The following is a 25,873-nucleotide window of genomic DNA, read 5'->3' as shown; positions in this document are numbered from 1 at the left end:
CCCCAGTGCATACCAATGTACCCCAGTGTGTACCAGTGTACCTCAGTCTGTCCCAGTGTGTCACGGTGTACCCCAGTGTGTCACAGTGGGTCCCAGTGTATCCCAGTGCACCCCAGTGTGTCCCAGTGTGACCCAGGTACCGCAGTGTGTCCCAGTGTACCCCAGTGTGTCACTGTGTGTACCAGTGTACCTCAGTGTGTCCCAGTGCATCCCAGTGTTTCACAGTGGGTCCCAGTGTGCCCCAGTGCACCCCAGTGTGTCCCATTGTACCCCAGTGTGTCCCCCTGTATACTAATGTATCCCAGTGTGACCCAGTGTGTCCCAATGTGTCCCCCAGTGTGTCCCCGTTTACCCCAGTGTGTCCCAGTGTACCCCAGTGTGTACCAGTGTACCTCAGTCTGTCGAAGTGTGTCCCAGTGCATCCCAGTGGGTCCCAGCATGACCCAGTGCACCCCAGTGTGTTCCAGGTACCCCAGTGTGTCTCAGTGTGTCCCAGTGTACCCCAGTGTGTCCCAATGTACCCCAGTGTATACAAAGGCGTTCCAGTGTGTCCCAGTGTGTAACATTGTGCCCCAGTGTGTCCCACTGTATACTAATGTGTCCCAGTGTGTCCCTGTGTGCCCCAGTGTACCCCAGTGTGTCCCCGTGTACCCCAGTGGGTCCCAGTGGGTCTCAGTGTACCCCAGTGTGTGCCAGTGTACCCCAGTGTGTTCCAGTGTGTCCCAGTGTACCCTAGTGTGTTCCAGTGTACCCCAGTGGGTCCCAGTGTGTCCCAGTGTACTCCAGTGTGTTCCAGTGTACCCCAATGTGTCCCAGTGTATCCCCGTGTGTTCCAGTGCACCCCAGTGTGTCCCAGTGTACCCCAGTGTGTTGCAGTGTACCCCAGTGTGTCCCAGTGTACTCCAGTGTGTCCCAGTGTGTCCCAGTGTACCCCAGTGTGTTCCAGTGTACCCCAGTGTGTCCCAGTGTGTTCCAGTGTACCCCAGTGTGTTCCAGTGTACCCCAGTGGGTCCCAGTGTACCCCAGTGTGTCCCAGTGTGCCCCCGTGTGTTCCAGTGTACCCCCGTGTGTTCCAGTGTCCCCCATTGTGTTCCAGTGTGTCCCAGTGTGTTCCAGTGTACCCTCGTGTGTTCCAGTGTGTTCCAGTGTACCCCAGTGTGTTCCAGTGTACCCCAGTGGGTCCCAGTGTACTCCAGTGTGTCCCAGTGTACCCCAGTGTGTTCCAGTGTACACCAGTGTGTTCCAGTGTACCCCAGTGGGTCCCAGTGTACTCCAGTGTGTTCCAGTGTACCCCAATGTGTCCCAGTGTACCGCAGTGTGTTCCAGTGTGCTCCAGTGTGTCCCAGTGTACCCCAGTGTGTCCCAGCGTACCCCAGTGTGTCCCAGTGTACTCCAGTGTGTCCCAGTGTACCCCAGTGTGTTCCAGTGTACCCCAGTGTGTCCCAGTATACCTCAGTGGGTCCCAGTGTACTCCAGTGTGTTCCAATGTACCACAGTGTGTCCCAGTGTACCCCAGTGGGTCCCAGTGTACCCCAGTGTGTCCCAGTGTGCTCCAGTGTGTCCCAGTGTACCCCAGTGTGTCCCAGTGTACCCCAGTGTACTCCAGTGTGTTCCAGTGTACCCCAGTGTACTCCAGTGTGTCCCAGTGTACCCCAGTGTACCCCCGTGTGTTCCAGTGTGTCCCAGTGTAATCCAGTGTGTCCCAGTGTACCCCAGTGTGTTCCAGTGTGTCCCAGTGTATCCCAGTGTACCGCAGTGTGTTCCAGTGTATCCCAGTGTGTCCCAGTGTACCCCAGTGGGTCCCAGTGTACCCCAGTGTGTCCCAGTGTGTTCCAGTGTACTCCAGTGTGTCCCAGTGTGCCCCAGTGTGTCCCAGTGTACCCCCGTGTGTTCCAGTGTGTTCCAGTGTAATCCAGTGTGTCCCAGTGTACCCCAGTGTGTCCCAGTGTACCGCCGTGTGTTCCAGTGTGTCCCAGTGTACCCCCGTGTGTTCCAGTGTGTCCCAGTGTACCCCAGTGTGTCCCAGTGTACCCCCGTGTGTCCCAGTGTACCCCAGTGTGTTCCAGTGTACCCCAGTGTGTCCCAGTGTACCCCAGTGGGTCCCAGTGTACTCCAATGTGCTCCAGTGTACCCCAGTGTGTCCCAGTGTACCCCAGTGTACCCCAGTGTGTCCCAGTGTACCCCAGTGTGTTCCAGTGTACTCCAGTGTGTCCCAGTGTACCCCAGTGTGTCCCAGTGTACCCCCATGTGTTCCAGTGTGTCCCAGTGTGTTCCAGTGTAATCCAGTGTGTCCCAGTGTACCCCAGTGTGTCTCAGTGTACCCCCGTGTGTTCCAGTGTGTCCCAGTGTACCCCCGTGTGTTCCAGTGTGTCCCAGTGTACCCCAGTGTGTCCCAGTGTACCCCCGTGTGTCCCAGTGTACCCCAGTGTGTCCCAGTGTACCCCAGTGGGTCCCAGTGTACTCCAATGTGCTCCAGTGTACCCCAGTGTGTCCCAGTGTACCCCAGTGTGTCCCAGTGTACCCCAGTGTGTCCCCCCATGTGTTCCAGTGTGTCCCAGTGTTTTCCCAGTGTACTCCAGTGTGTTCCAGTGTACCCCAGTGTGTTCCAGTGTACCCCAGTGTGTCCCAGTATACCTCAGTGGGTCCCAGTGTACTCCAGTGTGTTCCAATGTACCACAGTGTGTCCCAGTGTACCCCAGTGGGTCCCAGTGTACCCCAGTGTGTCCCAGTGTGCTCCAGTTTGTCCCAGTGTACCCCAGTTTGTCCCAGTGTACCCCAGTGTACTCCAGTGTGTTCCAGTGTACCCCAGTGTGTCCCAGTGTACTCCAGTGTGTCCCAGTGTACCCCAGTGTGTCCTGTTAAGTATGTGTATTGTATTGAACAATTAACACAAAGACTTAAATGTATAACTCAAACAGGTCTTTACTGGTTGGAGGTAGGGACTATACATAGGTCTTTACTTCATGCCCACAGGCGGGAACTGAGGGGAGATCAGTACCCACAGTACTATTTATACCCCTATGGCCAGGAGTGGTACTGCGTATCACTACGCCCAACAAGTAGTGCAGTCCTGTCCATAGGTTCAAAGTAGCACACATATTACATACACAACATTCCTCCCTTCCTAGCTTTACAGTCATCTCCCCATTTAACATAACGTAATAACATATATAACTTCATGTCAAAACAGATCACAGATTCAGTCTCTGCGGAAAACAGTTCACAGATTCAATCTCTGTGGTGGAGTCGGTTCACGTTGCTGGAGTGACTCATTCAATAGTCCTTCCATGGATTTAACAGTTTGAACTTCCGAACTGAATTGGCTCCGTTCGGAGGGACCACGTGTGTGATCTGGTAGAGGTAATAATGGTTCAGATGGGTCATCTTCTGTTTCGACTTTTCCTTTTCTGCTTCTTGGAAACTCTCTGGGCTCCACTGTCAGCTGCCAGCTGCATGCGCAGTTCCTCCTTCTCTCCCTCCTTTTTCCGTAGTAGAGCCACCTTCTCCCGATGTTCCGTAGACTTTCGGTGCTCCTCCATGATTTCTGTATGGTGGGAGTCGAAGTTACAAGTTGGGCAGGACAGGACATAGTAATATTCGGTGTCGTCCTGATCTAGGCCAGCGAGAGGGTCTTCTATTTCCTCCATACCCAGCTGGGCGTTAGCCAGCTTTTGTTCCAAGTCCAGACATCTTTCCTGAAGAGACTTCTTCATGCGTACCTCTTCATCCAGCTTTTTCTGGGCTTTCAGCAAGTCGTTTACTAATGACCTCATTTGAGATTTTACTACTTCAACTTCTTTTGGAGATTGATTGATTGGACTATTCAATCCCTCTACCGGAGCAGCTGTTTCAGCGGTCTGTTGTTCTACGTTGACGTGAGTCAGCGTACTTTTGGCATCCAAGGGCTGCTCTGTTGCAGTCATCTCAGTCTGTGTTGCCACCTCAGCTCTTCCAATAACCTTTGAGAGCTCCGAACCCCTTTCGTTTGAATATTGAAGTTCGTGTTCAAGTTTTTCCCATTTCAGAGTCCTGTCCTTCAGCATATGCAGGAGTTGGCTGACCATTAACTCCTCTGACATCAGACGTTTTGTGTGCTCCTGCTCCATTTTCTCCATCAGCTGCTTCTGTTGTCTTTCCAGATTCTCCAACTCTATATCAAAGAACTCTTTCGTTGCATTCAACTCTTGCTCACAACGGCGAACCATTTGTTCTAATTGCTGTTGTAGTTTGAAATGGAGTTGAGTTCGAGCCCGGTGTCCCTCAGAAATGGGCACATCAGTAGACTTGCCAGACTCAGAATCCACAGTTAAACTATGTTGTTGTTGCTCAGTGGAATTCTGTGCTGAAACTTTGTCTTTTGCACCTGAGTTGGGCTTACCATCATCCGTTCCAGAGTCTGGGCCGACTATCTTCACCGAGTTCTCACTCGTTATTGTTTGTAGGAAATGCCAGTCCATATTCATTTTCCTAATCCACTCCCGTCCTAGTAGTGGAGAACCTCCTTCAGATATCACATATAAGTCCATTATTTGACTGTCTTCGCCCTTGTGGACCACTGCAACCTCTATTTTCCCGATGGGGTACACTCTTTGCCCCGTGTATGTTTTCAATATAATCCCCGTATCCTGTAGGGGAATATGTTGGAATAACTTTCCGTAATCTTTCTTATTTATGACCGTCAATGCCGATCCAGTGTCCAATTCCAGTTTTACTTGGACTCCTGTTCGGTCACCTTGTGTACCTTTGCGTATTTTCCTTGCGGTGACTTCTTGTTGCTGGTCTTCTTCCCTGACCTGCATACTCTAGCTATATGTCCAAGCCTACCACAAGTTCTACATTCTTGGTTTTTAAACCAACACTGGTTCTGATCATGCGTTGTCTTTCCACAACGATAACATTTGCCAGAACTCACACCCAATTTGTGTGGACTGAGTTCCGGTGACCGTAGCTGCATTACTGCCGTGCCTCTCGCTGCGGCTTCGTATGCTGCTGCCATAGTGACCGCCTTCTCAAGTGTCAGCTCATTCTCCTCGAGCAGTCGCTTTTGTGTATCCTGTTTAAATAAACCACACACAAATTTGTCTCGAAGTGCCTCTGTCAGTCCCGTTCCAAACTGGCAATATTTCGCTAATTTACGCAATTCCAGCAAATAATCAGCATTGCTTTCATGCTGTAGCTGCCTTCTGTCGTAAAATTTAAATCGTTCCGCTAGCATCAGCGGCGTGGGGTTTAGATGATCTTTCAGGACAGTAACAATCTCATCGAACGTCTTATCCGCCGGTTCATCTGGTGATAACAGGTGTTTCAATTGCCCGTATGTCTTCGCACCCATTAAATTTAATAATGTTAGAGCTTTATCTTGGTCATGAATTTTATTGGCCTTACAATAATTTTTTACTCTTTCAACATATATGGCCCAATCTTCGAGGTCACTATCAAAGGTGCTAATATTCCCGTGTTTAGGCATTGTAGATTTGCAATTTCTCAGATTTTATTTTGTTTACTTGTTATCAAAGATGGCGGCTTCCCGCTCTTGCCGTCGTCCTCCGCCCACAAAATGGCGGTTTTCCCGCGCTTGGCGGTCTTCACCCGTCCCCCGACGCCGTCTCCCTTCAGCCCCCGAGTGCGGCCCTTATCTTTGGTTCCGATCGCTGGCCCGCGCTGCGCCTCGCACTTGAAGCGGCTCCCGGCCTCTGGCTCACCCGCTCGCGCGGCTCTTGCTCACTCCCTCCCGGGCTCTGGCTTACCCGCTCGCGCGTTTCACCGCGGCTCTTATCAGGGATTGCGATCGCCCTTATCTTCTCCAACTTCCCCAGCCCTGTCTTTGCAGCCAACACTGCACGGCTTACCCCACCACCTAGGTTGAACAAGGAAACTGCAGAAAGACTTCTGTCAGTCGCTGGAAGCTGTCAGGATGTTTGCTGCACTCCAGTGCTCAGTCGCTGATGGAGGCTTCAGAGTCCTAAAGCCTGTCGCTTCTAGTGGGGTGGTGATGTTTGAAACCTCTCTTCAACTGCCGCAGGGTAAGAACCTGACTCGTCGCCAGTGTTAAGTATGTGTATTGTATTGAACAATTAACACAAAGACTTAAACGTATAACTCAAACAGGTCTTTACTGGTTGGAGGTAGGGACTATACATAGGTCTTTACTTCATGCCCACAGGCGGGAACTGAGGGGAGATCAGTACCCACAGTACTATTTATACCCCTATGGCCAGGAGTGGTACTGCGTATCACTACGCCCAACAAGTAGTGCAGTCCTGTCCATAGGTTCAAAGTAGCACACATATTACATACACAACATGTCCCAGTGTACCCCCGTGTGTTCCAGTGTGTCCCAGTGTGTTCCAGTGTAATCCAGTGTGTCCCAGTGTACCCCAGTGTGTCCCAGTGTACCCCCGTGTGTTCCAGTTTGTCCCAGTGTATCCCAGTGTACCCCAGTGTACCCCAGTGTGTTCCAGTGTATCCCAGTGTGTCCCAGTGTACCCCAGTGGGTCCAAGTGTACCCCAGTGTACCCCAGTGTGTCCCAGTGTACCCCAGTGTGTCCCAGTGTGTCCCAGTGTGTTCCAGTGTACTCCAGTGTGTCCCAGTGTACCCCAGTGTGTCCCAGTGTACCCCCGTGTGTTCCAGTGTGTCCCAGTGTGTTCCAGTGTAATCCAGTGTGTCCCAGTGTACCCCAGTGTGTCCCAGTGTACCGCCGTGTGTTCCAGTGTGTCCCAGTGTGTCCCAGTGTACCGCCGTGTGTTCCAGTGTGTCCCAGTGTGTCCCAGTGTACCCCAGTGTGTCCCAGTGTACCCCAGTGTGTCCCAGTGTACTCCAGTGTGTTCCAGTGTCCCCCAGTGTATCCTTGTGCCTTTGGCGAGGTGTGAGATACTGGATGGGAATAACGAGGACGCCGGGGCTGATCTGTATTCAGTGGGAGCGGAGAGCGGAAGCAGCAGTGATGGAGACGGATGAGCAGCAGGACACAATCACCAGGGGATCAATAGCTCAGACCCTGTTCCTGACAATTCACTGTGGTGTAGTTGCTGTTCAATTGATACTCTGAAATTAACTGGGCCGAGGAGCTGACAGAATTTAATAAACCACCGAAGCTGTGGAAACAGCAATCTGAGCAGTGGAAGAGTGAATTTAAACTCTGCAGCATTGCTGCCTCTACACTCGAGGCGGGGGCTCATTACTGATGGATTTGGGAAACAGATGTGAGAGTTTCAATAAGTGTTCGCTGGTTTTGATTGTAAATGTTGCTCTCGCATTTACCCGGAGTTGTTTCCTGGAGTAAATTTGCACTTATTGAGGTCACTGGTTCACAACTTCTGGAACAGATTATAAAATTTCACCGCTGGCTGGTAAACTCTCGGGAATGGATCACCCGCCCGTTATACACACACTGAAGCACATGTAAGCAGAACATGCACACAGGCATGTTATGTGTGTGCGTTAACACATGTCGGTTTGTTCTTCATACACGTGTAGGTGAGTGTGAGCGAGTGCGAGTGGGCTGGAAGGTGAGGACATTCCCTACGCGGTGTCCGTCTGAGATTATTCACACTGTCCACTTATTCCAGTTCCTTTCTCGAGCCAGTTTTATATTTATTTTTCCTGTCACTGGTGAGTTTTTACAGCCGTGTTAATTGACGGTTTCTGGGCTGATGACTGCGCCGGGGAGGGGATTGGGAACCGGGGCAGTGGCTGCAGCTCAGCGGCTCTGGAACCCCCTCCCGGTGCTGCACCTGCCTTGACTGGCTCTTGTGAATGAGGGCTGGGCTCTGGGGAATGTCTCTGACTTGTTTGTAGCAGGAGTCTGTTCCCAGGGGACTGACCACGTCAGGCAGAGGCTAATTAGCACTAAATATAAAAGAGGAATATAAATAAGCTGTTATTTATTGTAACTCGGTTACCACACCTTACCTGACACAGCCTTGGCAGAGCTATTACTATGACCTCTTGGAGCTTCTCTACCCGTCGCTCCAGGGAACGGTTTCACAGCAGCTGGCTACCAAGATGGCCATTTATCAGAAACATTCTGCTCTTGTCCTTTAAGGGCTGCACCCTCCCTAAACCTCAACTCATCCCAATCTCTGCCGCCCCGTGTCCTAACTGGCACCCAGTCCCGTTCACCCACCACCCCCTGTGCTCACTGCCCCGTGTCCTAACTCACACCCAGTCCCGTTCACCCATCACCCCCTGTGCTCACTGCCCCGTGTCCTAACTCACACCCAGTCCCGTTCACCCATCACCCCCTGTGCTCACTGCCCCGTGTCCTAACTCGCACCCAGTCCCGTTCACCCACCACCCCCTGTGCTCACTGCCCCGTGTCCTAACTCACACCCAGTCCCGATCACCCATCACCCCCTGTGCTCACTGCCCCGTGTCCTAACTCACACCAAGTCCTGTTCACCCATCACCCCCTGTGCTCACTGCCCCACGTCCTAACTCACACCCAGTCCCGTTCACCCAGCACCCCCTGTGCTCACTGCCCCGTGTCCTAACTCACACCCAGTCCCGTTCACCCATCACCCCGTGCTCACTGCCCTGTGTCCTAACTCACACCCAGTCCCGATCACCCATCACCCCCTGTGCTCACTGCCCCGTGTCCTAACTCACACCCAGTCCCGTTCACCCATCACCCCCTGTGCTCACTGCCCCGTGTCCTAACTCGCACCCAGTCCCGTTCACCCATCACCCCCTGTGCTCACTGCCCCGTGTCCTAACTCACACCCAGTCCCGTTCACCCATCACCCCCTGTGCTCACTGCCCCGTGTCCTAACTCGCACCGAGTCCCGTTCACCCATCACCCCCTGTGCTCACTGCCCCGTGTCCTAACTCACACCCAGTCCCGTTCACCCATCACCCCCTGTGCTCACTGCCCCGTGTCCTAACTCACACCCAGTCCCGTTCACCCATCACCCCCTGTGCTCACTGCCCCGTGTCCTAACTCACACCCAGTCCCGTTCACCCATCACCCCCTGTGCTCACTGCCCCGTGTCCTAACTCACACCCAGTCCCGTTCACCCATCACCCCCTGTGCTCACTGACCCGTGTCCTAACTCACACCCAGTCCCGTTCACCCATCACCCCCTGTGCTCACTGCCCCGTGTCCTAACTCACACCCAGTCCCGTTCACCCATCACCCCCTGTGCTCACTGCCCCGTGTCCTAACTCACACCCAGTCCCGTTCACCCATCACTCCCTGTGCTCACTGCCCTGTGTCCTAACTCGCACCCAGTCCCGTTCACCCACCACCCCCTGTGCTCACTGCCCCGTGTCCTAACTCACACCCAGTCCCGTTCACCCATCACCCCCTGTGCTCACTGCCCCGTGTCCTAACTCACACCCAGTCCCGTTCACCCATCACCCCCTGTGCTCACTGCCCCGTGTCCTAACTCACACCCAGTCCCGTTCACCCATCACCCCCTGTGCTCACTGCCCCGTGTCCTAACTCACACCCAATCCCGTTCACCCATCACCCCCTGTGCTCACTGCCCCGTGTCCTAACTCACACCCAGTCCTGTTCACCCATCACCCCCTGTGCTCACTGCCCCGTGTCCTAACTCGCACCCAGTCCCGTTCACCCATCACCCCCTGTGCTCACTGCCCCGTGTCCTAACTCGCACCCAGTCCCGTTCACCCATCACCCCCTGTGCTCACTGCCCCCGTGTCCTAACTCACACCCAGTCCCGTTCACCCATCACCCCCTGTGCTCACTGCCCCGTGTCCTAACTCACACCCAGTCCCGATCACCCATCACCACCTGTGCTCACTGCCCCGTGTCCTAACTCGCGCCGAGTCCCGTTCACCCATCACCCCCTGTGCTCACTGCCCCATGTCCTAACTCACACCCAGTCCCGTTCACCCATCACCCCCTGTGCTCACTGCCCCGTGTCCTAACTCACACCCAGTCCTGTTCACCCATCACCCCCTGTGCTCACTGCCCCGTGTCCTAACTCGCACCCAGTCCCGTTCACCCATCACCCCCTGTGCTCGCTGACCTACACTGGCTCCCAGTCCGGCAACGCCTCGATTTTAAAATTCTCATCCTTGTTTTCAAATCCCTCCATGGCCCTCGCCCCTCCCTATCTGTGTAACCTCCTCCAGCCCCAAAACTCCCGAGATCTCTGCGCTCCTCCAATTCTGAACATTCCCGCTTTCCATCGCTCCACCATTGGTGGCCGTGCCTTCAGCTGCCTGGGCCCCGAGCTCTGGAATTCCCTCCCTAAACCTCTCCACCTCTCTCTCCTCCTTTAAGATGCTCCTTAAAACCGACCTCTTTGACCAAGCTTTTGGTCACCTGTCCTAATATCTCCTTCTGTGGCTCAGTGTCAGATTTTGTCTGATAATCGCTCCTGAGAAGCGCCTTGGGAGGTTTTGCTACGTTAAGGGGGTTTTGTAGATGCAAGTTGTTGTTGTTGTGATGGCTGCATTCTCCGAGCAGAGCTAACCCCGCCAGGAGCGATGTTAGCGCTCCGAAACTCTCCTGCATTGATAGCCAGCAACTTGGGAGGAAAGGTCAGGAGGTTAGTGACAGAGTCATGTGGTCGGACACACCTCCTGCCGAACACAAACCCACCAGAAGAAGAATGTGGCCCCATACGGTAATTTCATGCAAATTGGATGGTAATTGAAAACTGAGCAACACAGGAAACACCAAGAAGAGTTCGCGCCGAGGTTAGGACTGAGATAAAGGCCACGTTAGAATATCCTGCTCTCTCCGATCGTACGTGAATAATGGTTATTTGAGTGAAGTATCAGTAGACCTGTACCCTAGTGAGAGTCAGTGTCTGTGGAACCCGTACCCCAGTGAGAGTCAGTGTCTGTGGAACCCGTACCCCAATGAGAGTCAGTGTCTGTGGAACCCGTACCCCAGTGAGAGTCAGTGTGTGTGGAACCCGTACCCCAGTGAGAGTCAGTGTCTGTGGAACCCGTACCCCAGTGAGAGTCAGTGTCTGTGGAACCCGTACCCCAGTGAGAGTCAGTGTGTGTGGAACCCGTACCCCAGTGAGAGTCAGTGTCTGTGGAACCCGTACCCCAATGAGAGTCAGTGTCTGTGGAACCCGTACCCCAGTGAGAGTCAGTGTCTGTGGGACCCGTACCCCAGTGAGAGTCAGTGTCTGTGGAACCCGTACCCCAGTGAGAGTCAGTGTCTGTGGAACCTGTAAAGTCTGTGGGTTGTGCAGTTAATTACGACACAGACTTCAGGAGTAACATACAACAGGACTTTACTATTCGAAGGTCAGGGCGAATCTGCCCTATAAATCATGCCACAGCACTTATATACCGGTGTGGTCACCGTCGGTATTACCGTATACAGAAGCCAAACAAGTAGTGCCACACCTAAAATAGTTCTCTTAAAGGTGAACGGTTACATACAATAGTCTCTTAAAGGTAGACGGTTACATACATTACAATCCTCCCTTTTTAGCTTACAACATACGTATTCCCCATTAAACATAACATATATTCAACTTCATGTAAAACAATTTACAGATATAGTCTCTGCGGAAAACAGTTCACAGGTTCAGTCTCTGTGGGAACAGTTCACAGATTCAGTCTCTGGTCTTGACTCGGTCCGAACAACATCTCTGTGGTGTAGCCGGTTCACATTGCTAGCGTGACTCATCCAATAGTCTTTCCCTTGACGTAACAGCTTGAACTTCCGTCCTGCTGAACCAGCAGTGCTGACTTTTACAAACAGCTGGACTGCCTTAGTAATTTTTCCCTACTTTCCCATTAGAAGTGATAATGATTTAGATGGTTATCATCTTCGGCTTCGTCTTTTCCTTTTTTGCTTCTTGGAGACTCTCGGGGCTCCCTTCTCAGCTGCCAGCTGTAGCGCCACCATCTCCCTATGTTCCTTAGACTTTAAGTGCTTCATCCTGATTTCTGCACTTTGGGAGTTTTCATCACAAGCTGGGCAGACCAAGTCCTCGTAATATTCCGTGTCACTCAACAGGTCATGGTAATATTCGGTGTCATCCTGAGCTAGTCTAGCGAGAGGGCCTGCTACTTCTTCCTTACCCAACTGGACGTTAGCCGACTGTTGTTCCCTCCCTAGACATCTTTCCTGAAGGGACTTCTTCATGCGTTCATAGTCATCCCGCTCTTCCTGGGTTTCCTGCAAATCCTTCACTAAGGACCTCATTTGTGATTTCAACACTTCCCCTTCCATCGGGGATTGACTGATCGGGCTATTCAATCCTTCTACTGGAGCAGCTGTTTCAACATTCTGTTGTTCACATAGACGTGATTCAGCGTACTTTTGGCATCCCAGTAAAATCTGTGTTGCAACCTCAGCTATTTCCATAACTTTTGAGAGCTCCGAACTCCTTCCCTTTGAAGATTGAAGCTCGTGTTCAGATTGTTCCCATTGCAGAGTCTTGTCCCTCAGCATATGAAGGAGTTGGCTGACCGTTAACTCTTCCACGGGAACACTGTGGATCAGAGTCTTCTCCATTTCATCCACCTTTTCCTCCAATGCTTTCACCTTCTTTTCCTCTTGTACTTTGGCTTTCAGCGCTCGGAGAAGTTGCACCTTGATGCTCTCTAGCTCATGTTCAGGGGCCATTCTTACAGTCTCTGTGTTTCTTACAGTTTCCTTTTCTTCCACTGAAAGGATTCCCAGTTGAATCTGTTCTTCAAGTTGTTGAACCTCGGTCATTGCCGCCTCATATTTGTCTTGGGTTTCCTTCAATATTTTTATGAGTTCTTGGACATCTTGTCTTTCATGTTCTGCCATGTCTTTCACCTCTAATTTCTCATCTATGGATGGAACTTCTACCGATGAGTCTGTCTTGGTCTTGAGCTCATCAAGAATTTCCTGCAGCCTTTGGACTTCTTGCTCATGTTCAACCTTTAGTTGCTCATATGCTTCTACTGAAACTAGCTTTTCGGAGGTTGCCGAGTTAACCCCCTCCAGAATTATAGCCTGGGCCTGTTCATACTGTTCTTTCAACTTCTCACACTCTGCTTGTAAGGAGTCGTAGAGAAGAACGGGAATAAAATCCTGGCTTCCTGAAGATTCCTCTTCATTTGCTTCTTTCGCAATTTTCTGTTGGAGTTCAGCCAAGGCTGCTATGCTATCTGCCTCTCGAAGTCTCACTGCCATCAAATCTTCTTTATTCTTGCAGTCTATCTCAGCCATTTTCCCTTTACTTTCATTTAACTGAGTGAGTAGTCCCTTATTCTGGGCTGAGAGATATTGCACCTTCTCCTGCAGACCATTGCACTCCTTCTCTGCTCGACATAGCTGGTTACTGCTGATTTGGTTCTGTGTTTCAAGTTCCAACATCCTTTGCTTAGCTTCTTTCAGTTTCGCCCCTATAAGCTCCTCTTGCAACATGGCCACATTATTCTCATCAGGTAAAGAAGCGTTTCTCTTTTCTGTGTCCAAGATTTTTTTCTGCATCTCTTTAAGTGCACATTGCGATTCAGCTTCTCTTAACCTTGCCTGCACTAGCTCCGTCTCCAATTGCAGGACAAAATCCTCAGTGTAGCGTGGTTTGCCTTTATGCTGTATCTCTAGATCATGCAAATATTCTAACTCCTGAACATCATAAGGGAGATGTGATCGGTAATTGGTCACGATGGCTCTATGGTCGCTCTCTGCTTGAGCCAGCAGGTTCTGTTGTCTTTCCAGACTCTCCCATTCGGTGTCATAGAACTTTTTCATTGTTTTCATCTCTTGTACGAGACGGTAACTCAATTGTTCTAATTGTTGTCGTACTTTGAGATAACGTTGAGTTCGAGCCCGGTGTTCCTCCGTAATGCATATGTCTGTAACTTGAACAGACTCAGAATTCTCTGTCTTTATACACGCCATCGTTTTTCCAACCTTAGTCAGTGAGTTCATGTTAACCTTGTTTTTCATACTTGGGCTGGACTTATCGTCTTCCAGCTCAGAGTCTGAGCTGCTTGTCTGCACCGAGTCCTCACTCGTCATTGCTTGTAGGTAGTGCCATTCCATGTCTATTTTCTTGATCCACTCCCGTCCTAGAAGTGGTGGTCCTCCCTCAGGTAGTACGTATAAGTTCATTCTTGGGTGTTCTTTACCCCTATCTCTCACCTTGACTCTTATCTTTCCCATGGGGTATACTTTATGCCCCGTGTATGTCTGCAATACGAACTTGGTATCTCTTAAGGGTATATGTGAGAATAGCCTGTGGTAATCCCTTTGATTTATGACTGATACAGCTGATCCAGTGTCCAACTCCATTTTCACTTGGACTCCAGCTATTTTTAGCATGACCCAGATAGTTTGTAGGTCAGCTTCCTTACTCACATTATGAATCCTCAGACTACCCAGCTCCTGGCCGTTTGGGTCTGAGTCTGAATTCTGTTCGTCTGAACTCTTCTCAGCCACCTTGTGTACCTTGTTGTACTTTTCCTGTGATGGCTTCCTTTGGTTGTTGGTCTTCTTCCCTGACCGGCATACCTTAGCGATGTGACCCAGTTTGCCACATTTCCTACATTCCTGGTTCTTAAACCAGCATTGGTTCTGATCGTGTGTTGTCTTCCCACAGCAATAGCATTTTGTTATACTCGAGGTAATTTGGTCCACACCGAGTGCCGCTGCCTTTAGCTGCATTTCCGCAGTTCCTTTCGCTGCGGCTTCGTGCGATGCTGCTATAAGGACAGCCCTGTCAAATGTAAGGTCGTTCTCTTCGAGTAGTCGCTTTTGCGTCCCTTCCTTGGACAGTCCGCATACGAACTTGTCTCGCAATGCCTCTGTCAGATTCCCTTCAAACTGGCAGTATTTCGCTAGTCTACGCAGTTCGACCAAGTATTCCGCGTTGCTTTCGTCTTTCCGTTGCGTTTTCGCATATAATTTGAATCGTTCAGCCAACATCAACGGTGTGGGGTTCAAGTGATCCTTCAGAACAGCCACTATCTCATCGAAAGTCTGATCCGCCGGTTTAGCTGGTGATAGTAGATGCTTCAAGAGCCCGTATGTCTTTGCGCCCATCGAGTTTAGCAAGGTTATAGCTTTGTCGTCTTCTTCTATTTTGTTGGCCTCACAATAGATCTCAATGCATTCCACGGACGTGGCCCAGTCTTCTATCTCCGAATTAAAATCGTTGATGTTACCACGCTTAGGCATCTTCCTCTCTTTGGGAACAACACAAGTATTTCTTTAAATTATTATTTCTTTTTTTTTCTAAGATGGCGGTTTTCCCGCGAAAATGGCGGTTTCCCGCTCTTATCTTCTCTCTCCGCCCACTTCAATGGCGGTTTCCCGCTTCTGTCTTCTTCCCCGCCTAATGGCGGCTTCCCGCGTTTCTTCCCTGGCGGGAGGGGTACACTTTCCCCCACGGGCGACGGCCGCTGGCTTTCAGGTTCACAGCCTGCGCGTCGGCTTCAAGGCTTTCCCTTTTTTTTTATTGGCAGGGCGACCGGCTCTGGGTACCCCGTTGACGGCAAACAGGTTCAGCCGCTGGGCTGGCTCTCGCACAGTTCCCCTTGCTCGGCTCTGTCTCTCTCTCCCGCTCGCTCGGCTCTACCGGCGCTGGGTACACCCCGTTGACGGAGGACAGTTCAGCCGCTGGACTGGCTCTCGCACAGTTCCCCTTGCTCGGCTCTGCCTCTCTCCCGCTCGCTCGGCTCTACCGGCGCTGGTTACACCCCGTTGACGGAGGACAGTTCAGCCGCTGGACTGGCTCTCGCACAGTTCCCCTTGCTCGGCTCTGCCTCTCTCCCGCTCGCTCGGCTCTACCGGCGCTGGTTACACCCCGTTGACGGAGGACAGTTCAGCCGCTGGACTGGCTCTCGCGCAGTCTCTCTTGGTCGGCTCTGCCTCTCCCGCTCGCTCGGACCCCAATCGCGCCTCCCAGCCCTCTCGCAGTCCGGTGCTTCTCTCCCCGGCTGCGGCTGAGTTTCTCTCTTCCCGCGCCTGCGCTCCCGGTCGCAGTGCTTCGTGGCTTCGGTCACCGCCCGGCTTTTCCCGCCGGTCGCGGTCTCTCACGACGCCGTTGGACCCGACTTTTTTTTTTTTGTCCGGCTCCTTTTTCCCCTCGACCGTGGTCGAGTGCCCAGCCCTTAACCTCCGGCTATTCTTTTCACTTTCCCTTACTCACAGTCACCGTGGCAGAAGGGACAGTCAGTGCCTGTTGCTGATGGAAGTTTTTGTCGCTAAAGTCTTCCTCCTTTCTATTGCTGCAGCCTTGAGCTTTCTCCCAGCCGAATGACGAGGGCGGTTGCCTCTTTTCGACGCTCTTTCGTTGCTTGAAAATATTGTTGCCGCAGGGTACGATTGGACTCGTCGCCACTGTAAAGTCTGTGGGTTGTGCAGTTAATTACGACACAGACTTCAGGAGTAACATACAACAGGACTTTACTATTCGAAGGTCAGGGCGAATCTGCCCTATAAATCATGCCACAGCACTTATATACCGGTGTGGTCACCGTCGGTATTACCGTATACAGAAGCCAAACAAGTAGTGCCACACCTAAAATAGTTCTCTTAAAGGTGAACGGTTACATACAATAGTCTCTTAAAGGTAGACGGTTACATACACTACAGAACCCGTACCCCAGTGAGAGTCAGTGTCTGTGCAACCCGTACCCCAGTGAGAATCAGTGTGCGTGGAACCCGTACCCCTGTGAGAGTCAGTGTCTGTGCAACCCGTACCCCAGTGAGAGTCAGTATCTGTGGAACCCGTACCCCAGTGAGAGTCAGTGCCTGTGCAACCCGTACCCCAGTGAGAGTCAGTGTCTGTGGAACCCGTACCCCAGTGAGAGTCAGCGTCTGTGGAACCCGTACCCCAGTGAGAGTCAGTGTCTGTGCAACCCGCACCCCAGTGAGAGTCAGTGTCTGTGGAACCCGTACCCCAGTGAGAGTCAGTGTCTGTGCAACCCATACCCCAGTGAGAGTCAGTGTCTGTGGAACCCGTACCCCAGTGAGAGTCAGTGTCTGTGTGACCAGTACCCCAGTGAGAGTCAGTATCTGTGGAACCCGTACCCCAGTGAGAGTCAGTGTCAGTGGAACCCGTACCCCAGTGAGAGTCAGTGTCTGTGGAACCCGTACCCCAGTGAGAGTCAGTGTCTGTGGAACCCATACCCCAGTGGGAGTCAGTGTCTGTGGAACCCGTACCCCAGTGAGAGACACTGTCTGTGGAACCTGTACCCCAGTGAGAGTCAGTGTCTGTGGAGCCCGTATCCCAGTGAGAGTCAGTGTCTGTGGAACCCGTACCCCAGTGAGAGTCAGTGTCTGTGGAGCCCGTACCCCAGTGAGAGTCAGTGTCTGTGGAACCTGTACCCCAGTGAGAGTCAGTGTCTCTGGAACCCGTACCCGAGTGAGAGTCAGTGTCTGTGGAACCCGTACCCCAGTGAGAGTCAGTGTCTGTGGAACCCGTACCCCAGTGAGAGTCACTGTCTGTGGAACCCATACCCCAGTGAGAGTCAGTGTCTGTGGAGCCTGTACCCCAGTGAGAGTCAGTGTCTGTGGAACCCGTACCCCAGTGAGAGTCAGTGTCTGTGGAACCCGTACCCCAGTGAGAGTCAGTGTCTGTGGAACCCGTACCCCAGTGAGCGTCAGTGTCTGTGGAACCCGTACCCCAGTGAGAGTCAGTGTCTGTGGAACCCGTACCCCAGTGAGAGTCAGTGTCTGTGGAACCTGTACCCCAGTGAGAGTCAGTGTCTGTGGAACTCGTACCCCAGTGAGAGTCAGTGTCTGTGGAACCCGTACCCCAGTGACAGTCAGTGTCTGTGGAACCAGTACCCCAGTGAGAGTCAGTGTCTGTGGAACCCATACCCCAGTGAGAGTCAGTGCCTGTGGAACCCATACCCCAGTGAGCGTCAGTGTGTGTGGAACTCATACCCCAGTGAGAGTCAGTGTCTGTGGAACCCGTACCCCAGTGAGAGTCAGTGTCTGTGGAACCCGTACCCCAGTGAGAGTCAGTGTCTGTGGAACCCGTACCCCAGTGAGAGTCAGTGTCTGTGGAACCCGTACCCCAGTGAGAGTCAGTGTCTGTGGACCCCGTACCCCAGTGAGAGTCAGTGTCTGTGGAACCGGTACCTATAGTAATCTGGGATGTTATGATTAAGGTTATCCACCAGGTGGTGCTGTAGCCAATGCTGCTGCTAGGGTCAGAGGTTTGCTTCCTGTTAAGGTCAGAGGTTTGCTTCCTGTCAAGGTCAGCAAAGGTGAAATGCCAGGAGGCAGGCATGATGTTTGTTACACTGTTTGTTAATAAAGTACTCATGCTAATTCTACGATATCGCCTCTTCGAGTCCTTGTCTCACTGCATGGATTTATCACATTTGGCGATGAGGTAAAACAGGACCCTGGATAAAGAAGAGAAGTCTGCCAGGACGTTTAAACAACAAAATCACGAGCTGCAGTTAGCTACCAGTTGGAAGAGAGCATGGCTGCCACGGTAGGAACGGTTTCCGCTTTTGATAGTCAAGCACAAACCTGGGAGTAATACTGTGAAGTGTTGGGTTATTTTTTTGAAGCAAATGAAATAAATGATGCCGGAAAACGGAAAGCCATTCTGCTTAGTTCAGTGGGAAGCCAAACCTACAGTTTGATGAAGAATCTGCTCAGTCCTGAAAAGCCTGGAGACAAATCATTTGTTGAATTAGTGGCTTTGCTATAAGAACATTTCAACCCTAAGCCTAGTGAGATTGTACAGCGGTTCAAGTTTAATTCAAGGAACAGGAAAGAGGAAGAGAGCGTAATGGACTATGTAGCGGTGTTGCGTAAATTAGCACAAGATTGCAATTATGGGAACAACCTGAAGGAAATGCTGCGAGATAGGCTAGTTTGCGTAATTATTGATGACCGAATGCACCGTAGATTATTATCTGAGACTGGGCTTACTTATGAAAAAGCATTGGAACTTGCTCAAGCCATAGAGACAGCGAACCGAGATGTAAAAGAAATACAGGGTTCAGACAGAGCTAATGCTACGCAAGTTGCAGGTCAGGTTGTTGTGCACAAGTTGAACATGCGTCAGAAACCACAATGTGAGCATGTGAAGGCATGTTATAGATGCAAGGGCGATCACCTGGCGAGTGAATGCCGGTTTCTGGAGGAAAAGTGCTACAAGTGTGGGAAACAAGGACACATAAAACAAGCTTGCAGGGCGAAATCACCTGTGGAGGAATCCAAACCAAAAGGGGGAGGACAGCAAAACCAAGGGAGAGAAGTGAAAAAACATGGAGCACACCACATCAGCGGGGAAGCTGAGGAAGAAGAGGACATGTTCATAATGTATAGCATGTTAGAGAACATTCCAAAAGTGGCTCCTATCACATTGCAACTGACAGTAAATGACTCTAAGGTGAACTTTGAAGTGGATACAGGGCACGGCGTGACCATAATGAACAAGGCAGAGTACTCAAAATTGTGGAACCGTGCAAAAGTTCCACAGTTAAAGCCTTGCTCCCTGCATCTTAAAACATATACAGGTGAACGAGTAGCGACATTAGGTACAGCTAAGGTAACTGTGCAACACAGGGACACAGTGGAACAGCTACCTGTAGTTATAGTATCGGGTACCGGACCAAACCTGTTAGGTCGGGGCTGGATAAAAGAACTTAAATTAGACTGGGGAGCAGTACAACAAATAGATGCGGGCAACCAGTTGACTTTGCAAGAAGTGTTGAGTGAACATGAGAATGTGTTCAAGGAGGAACTTGGCACATTTAATGGCCCCCCAGCTAAGATTTATGTAGACAAGGAGGCACCGCCAAGGTTTTTTAAACAATGACCTGTGCCTTATGCCATGAAGCCAAAGGTAGAGGCTGAGCTTGACCGTCTATTGAGAGAGAACATACTGGAGCCAGTGAAATGTTCGGAATGGGCAGCTCCCATAGTACCTGTTTTAAAACCGGACAATTCGGTAAGACTCTGTGGAGACTATAAATTGACAGTCAATCAGGTGTCCAAACTAGAGCAGTATCCGATTCCCAAACCAGAGGATCTCTTTGCAAACCTGGCTGGAGGAAAGAAATTCACAAAGTTGGATATGAGTCATGCCTACTTGCAGATTACACTGGATGATGAATCAAAGAAGTATGTCACCATAAATACACACAAGGGCTTGTTTACATATAACCGCTTACTGTTGGTGTCTCATCTAGTCCAGCTATCTTCCAGAGGACAATCGAAGGTATACTGCAAGGGATTCCACATGTTTCCATCTATCTGGATGACATTCTGGTGACGGGAAGAACCGACCAGGAGCATCTGAGCACTCTGAGAGAGGTACTACAGAGATTGGAGAGGGCAGGGTTCCGGCTCAACAGGAGTAAGTGCACTTTCCTGGGGAATGAGGCAGTGTTCCTGGGACACAGAGTGGATGCTACCGGGCTCCATCCACTCAAGGAGAAGGTACAAGCACTGCAGGACGCCCCTGCTCCTACAAATGTGGCTGAGTTAAAAGCTTATCTGGGACTGCTGAACTATTATAACAGGTTTTTACCAAACTTGTCAACTGTGATAGCACCTCTTCACAAACTACTGCACAAGGAGACACAGTGGCAGTGGGGAGAGGAGCAGGGGGTTTCATTTGAACAGTCCAAGAAACTGATGCTGTCGTCGGATGTGCTGGCTCACTACAATGCAGAGAAAGACATCATTCTCTCTTGTGACGCTTTACCTTACGGGGTGGGGGCAGTTCTTTCACACTGCATGGAAGATGGAACTGAAAGACCAATAGGGTTTATGTCCCGAACTCTAACACCAGCGGAAAAAAACTATTCCCAGTTAGACAAAGAGGGGTTAGCAGTAATGTTTGGGTTACAGAGGTTCCACAAGTACATATATGGCAGGAAGTTCACCATATGCACCGATCATAAACCTCTTCTCTCTCTTTTCAATGAAATGAAAGCAGTTCCACAGATGGTGTCACCCCGGATCCAGAGGTGGGCAGTGACGTTGAGGGCATATGAGTATGTCATCGTCTACAAGGCGGGCAAGTACCATGGGAACACAGATGCCTTGAGCCATCTTCCACTGCCAGGCACACCTATCCATGCAGCTCCAGAGGACAGAGTTTTGATGTTGGAGGACACTGACACGGCACTTGTGACTGCAGAGCAAGTAAGAACATGGACAGGTAAAGATCCAGTACTGTCTAGAGTTCGAGAATATGTGGTGAGGGGGTGGCCACAGCATCCGGAAGGGGCTGACTTCACACCCTACAGTGTCAGGAAGACAGAGCTGAGTGTGCAGGATGGTTGCGTGTTGTGGGGAGCACGTGTGATTATTCCACAGCCAGCACGACAGTCTATCCTACAGCAACTACATCAGTGTCATCCTGGGGTCTCGCGTATGAAAGCCTTGGCTAGGAGTTACTTGTGGTGGCCAAAGCTAGATGAGGAGATAGAAAATCTAGTCAAGACATGCAGCACTTGTCAGGAACACCGGAAGGCACCAGCAGCGGCTCCTCTCCAGCCCTGGGAGTGGCCGGATAAACCATGGAGAAGATTGCACTTAGATTATGCGGGTCCATTCATGGGGAAGATGTTCCTCATAATCATTGATGCACATTCCAAATGGATGGATGTTTATCCTGTAAATTCTGCTTCCACCACTACTACTATAGACTGCCTGCATCGGAGCTTCAGTAATCAAGGGCTACCAGAGATCGTGGTGAATGACAATGCCACTTGTTTTGTGAGTACAGAGACAAAAGAGTTGTTGAGAAAAAATGGCATAGTGCAGGTGACCTCAGCTCCATATCATCCATCCTTGAATGGACTTGCGGAGAGAGCCGTACAAACATTTAAGGAGATGATGAAAAAAAGTGCAGAAGGGAGTTTAGCAGCCAAAGTGTCACGGGTTCTGTTCAGCTACAGAATAACACCTCAATCCACCACAGGACTCTCTCCTGCTGAGATGTTATTAGGTCGTAGACTACACTCCACTCTTGACCTTGTCCACCCAGACCTAAAAAGGGAAATGGAAAACAGACAAAACAAACAAAAAGAGAACCATGACAAAAGAACAAAGAGCCAAAGTTTTGGAGAAGGAGATGTGGTCCTTACCAGGAATTTCAGTTATGGACCAAAGTGGATTCCTGGCTTCATAGACTCAATGACAGGTCCCGTATCATACAAGGTCATGTTGGGTGATGGTAGGGTAGTACGCAGACATGTAGATCAGATACTTCCCAGACAAGGGGAAATTGAAATGAAGGTTCCAGATGCAATGACTGAAGACAGGGTTGCCCCCAGTTATCCAAGTGCATCTGTGGTGCCACCACCAGGGATGGAGACAATTCAACAGGAACCTATTCGTCAAGAGGAAACCATCGTTGCAGAGTCAGATACTCTAAGCACTGCTCAGGAGCAGCTGGTGGCTTCACCACAAACAGTCAGGGACTTTACTGTTAGACGTTCACAAAGGCCTCGCAAGCCACCAGAGAGATTGATACTGAACTGTTAGATTCGTCAAGTATGGAACATGATGAATGGAGGCTCCTTATGTGACCCTCAGGAATGGTTGTTTGTTAAGAAATTCATACTGAAATCTTAAGGGCGGAGGGATATAGTAATCTGGGATGTTATGATTAAGGTTATCCACCAGGTGGTGCTGTAGCCAATGCTGCTGCTAAGGTCAGAGGTTTGCTTCCTGTTAAGGTCAGAGGTTTGCTTCCTGTCAAGGTCAGCAAAGGTGAAATGCCAGGAGGCAGGCATGATGTTTGTTACTCTGTTTGTTAATAAAGTACTCGTGCTAATTCTACGATATCGCCTCTTCGAGTCCTTGTCTCACTACATGGATTTATCACAATACCCCAGTGAGAGTCAGTGTCTGTGGAACCCATACCCCAGTGAGAGTCAGTGTCTGTGGAACCCGTACCCCAGTGAGAGTCAGTGTCTGTGGAACCCGTACCCCAGTGAGAGTCAGTGTCTGTGGAACCCATACCCCAGTGAGAGTCAGTGTCTGTGGAACCCGTACCTCAGTGAGAGTCAGTGTCTGTGGAACCCGTACCCCAGTGAGAGTCAGTGTCTGTGTAACCCGTACCCCAGTGAGAGTCAGTGTCTGTGGAACCCGTACCCCAGTGAGAGTCAGTCTCTGTGGAACCCGTACCCCAGTGAGAGTCAGTGTCTGTGGAACCCGTACCCCAGTGAGAGTCAGTGTCTGTGGAACCCGTACCCCAGTGAGAGTCAGTGTCTGTGGAACCCGTACCCCAGTGAGAGTCAGTGTCTGTGGAACCCGTACCCCAGTGAGAGTCAGTGTGTGTGGAACCCGTACCCCAGTGAGAGTCAGTGTCTGTGGAACCCGTACCCCAGTGAGAGTCAGTGTGTGTGGATCCCATACCCCAGTGAGAGGCAGTGCCTTTAGAAAAGAAGGAAGCTCCTGAATTGATAGCCCTGGTTTTGATGTGCGGGAGATAGCGTGGGGCCTGGGAATGTGTCTGGCCGTAGTCGGCGCAGTGATTGATAATTCCTTTCCAGTTACAAACACCCTTTTCGCAGCACTGTTTATTACTGCAATATCCTAACCTAATTGTTCGTGAATTACTTCATGATCCATGGAGAGAGCTGTGTGTCAGGCTTATACAAAATAATAGAAGGAAAAACAGAGGAAATTATATTTTGTTTCACTGACGGCCATTTCTGAAAATTATTGTGGACATTGATGTATTTCCCCTGTCTGTCTGTCAGAGCGAGCTGGGGCCACATGGAGTTCGTAGCAGTCACAGTGAGTCATTAACGTCCCAGCTGTGACTCAATGGGCAGCACTTTCACCTGGGACTGAGGATTCCGTACCCTCGTATTGATACTGAGGGAGCGCTGCACTGTCAGAGGGGCAGTACTGAGGGAGCGCCGCAATGTCAGAGGGGCAGTACTGAGGGAGTGCTGCACTGTCGGAGGGGCAGTACTGAGGGAGTGCTGCACTGTCGGAGGGGCAGTACTGAGGGAGCGCCGCAATGTCAGAGGGGCAGTACTGAGGGAGTGCTGCACTGTCGGAGGGGTAGTACTGAGGGAGTGCTGCACTGTTGGAGGGGCAGTACTGAGCGAGCACCGCACTGTCAGCGGGGCACTACTGAGGGAGTGCAGCACTGTTGGAGCGGCAGTGCTAAGGGAGCGCTGCACTGTCGGAGGGGCAGTACTGAGGGAGCGCTGCACTGTTGGAGGGGCAGTACTGAGGGAGCGCTGCACTGTTGGAGGGGCAGTACTGAGGGAGCGCCGCACTGTCGGAGGGGCGGTACTGAGGGAGTGCCGCACTGTCGGAGTGGCAGTACTGAGGGAGTGCCGCACTGTCGGAGTGGCAGTACTGAGGGAGCGCTGTACTGTCGGAGGGGCAGTACTGGGGGAGCGCCGCACTGTCAGAGGGTCAGTACTGAGGGAGCGCTGCACTGTCGGTGGGGCGGTACTGAGGGAGCGCTGCACTGTCGGAGGGGCAGTACTGAGGGAGTGCTGCACTGTCGGAGGGGCAGTACTGAGGGAGCGCCGCACTTTCGGAAGTGCAGTCTTACGGATGAGACATTAAACTGAGGCCCTGTCTGCCCTCTCAGTCGGATGTAAAGGATTCCATGGCACTTTCAAAGAAGTGCAGGGGAGTTCTTCCTGTGTCTTGGCCAATATTTATCCCTCAACCAACACCTAAAACAGATGATCTAGTGATTATTTAATTGATTGTGGGATCTTGTTGTGTGCAAATTGGCTCGTGTGTTTCTTACATTACATTACTTCAAAAATACCTCATTGGCTCTAAAGTGCTTTGTGATGTCTCGAGGTTGGGATTCTGTACAATGGGAGTGAATGGGAAGGGGTTTGGTCCATTGGGATTCTGTACAATGGGAGTGAATGGGAAGGGGTTTGGTCCATTGGGATTCTGTACAATGAGAGTGAATGGGAAGGGGTTTGGTCCATTGGGATTCTGTACAGTGGGAGTGAATGGGAAGGGGTTTGGTCCATTGGGATTCTGTACAATGGGAGTGAATGGGAAGGGGTTTGATCCATTGGGATTCTGTACAATGGGAGTGAATGGGAAGGGGTTTGGGCCATTAGGATTCTACACAATGGGAGTGAATGGGAAGGGGTTTGGTCCATTGGGATTCTGTACAATGGGAGTGAATGGGAAGGGGTTTGGTCCATTGGGATTCTGTACAATGGGAGTGAATGGGAAGGGGTTTGGTCCATTGGGATTCTGTACAATGGGAGTGAATGGGAAGGGGTTTGGTCCATTGGGATTCTGTACAATGGGAGTGAATGGGAAGGGGTTTGGTCCATTGGGATTCTGTACAATGGGAGTGAATGGGAAGGGGTTTGGTCCATTGGGATTCTGTACAATGGGAGTGAATGGGAAGGGGTTTGGTCCATTGGGATTCTATACAATGGGAGTGAATGGGAAGGGGTTTGGTCCATTGGGATTCTGTACAATGGGAGTGAATGGGAAGGGGTTTGGTCCATTGGGATTCTGTACAATGGGAGTGAATGGGAAGGGGTTTGGTCCATTGGGATTCTATACAATGGGAGTGAATGGGAAGGGGTTTGGTCCATTGGGATTCTGTACAATGGGAGTGAATGGGAAGGGGTTTTGTCCATTGGGATTCTATACAATGGGAGTGAATGGGAAGGGGTTTGGTCCATTGGGATTCTGTACAGTGGGAGTGAATGGGAAGGGGTTTGGTCCATTGGGATTCTGTACAGTGGGAGTGAATGGGAAGGGGTTTGGTCCATTGGGATTCTGTAAAATGGGAGTGAATGGGAAGGGGTTTGGTCCATTGGGATTCTGTACAATGGGAGTGAATGGGAAGGGGTTTGGTCCATTGGGATTCTGTACAGTGGGAGTGAGTGGGAAGGGGTTTGGTCCATTGGGATTCTATACAATGGGAGTGAATGGGAAGGGGTCGTAGGTGATGTTTTTCAGATGAGACTTTAAACCGAGGCCCTGTCTGATCCCTCAGGTGGATGTAA

This window comes from Somniosus microcephalus, chromosome 23, assembly GCF_052327205.1.
Source record: "Somniosus microcephalus isolate GS21.2 chromosome 23, FLI_Smic_1.0, whole genome shotgun sequence".
Taxonomy (NCBI): domain Eukaryota; kingdom Metazoa; phylum Chordata; class Chondrichthyes; order Squaliformes; family Somniosidae; genus Somniosus; species Somniosus microcephalus.
Note: the sequence above shows the minus strand (reverse complement) of the source record.